Source organism: Odontomachus brunneus, unplaced genomic scaffold, assembly GCF_010583005.1.
Source record: "Odontomachus brunneus isolate Ranch 3 - 2012 unplaced genomic scaffold, Obru_v1 Obru_scaffold_007, whole genome shotgun sequence".
In the NCBI taxonomy this organism is placed as follows: Eukaryota; Metazoa; Arthropoda; class Insecta; order Hymenoptera; family Formicidae; genus Odontomachus; species Odontomachus brunneus.
Window position 1 is genome coordinate 351162 of NW_022639457.1, and position 525 is coordinate 351686.

Sequence of the window (525 nt, forward strand, 5' to 3'; positions counted from 1 at the left end):
GCGCATGCACAGTGGTACTTATTCTGCGCATAGGCCGAGAGTAGGCTATTTTATGGTAGCTTATAAGTTATTTCGCGTTAACGTAGAGAGCACTATTTCGGATAGTTTTTTAGGGTTTTTTAAAGAAACATTCCTCCTTGAAAATGTCTATTTTCGGAAATTACGTCAGATATGCTTATTTCGTTCTGTATCGTTTCCGGGGTGACAACGCGTGTTTGTGTGACTCTGTTACACACTCAGTACCTTCAAAATATTTTTTCAACATCCCAAAATAACCCCCATAACGTTATATTTGTCATAGTAGCACATACGGATTCTCGCGCATGCACAGTGGTACTTATTCTGCGCATAGGCCGAGAGTAGGCTATTTTATGGTAGCTTATAAGTTATTTCGCGTTAGCGTAAAGAGCACTATTTCGGATAGTTTTTTAGGGTTTTTTAAAGAAACATTCCTCCTTGAAAATGTCTATTTTCGGAAATTACGTAAGATATGCTTATTTCGTTCTGTATCGTTTCCGGGGTGAC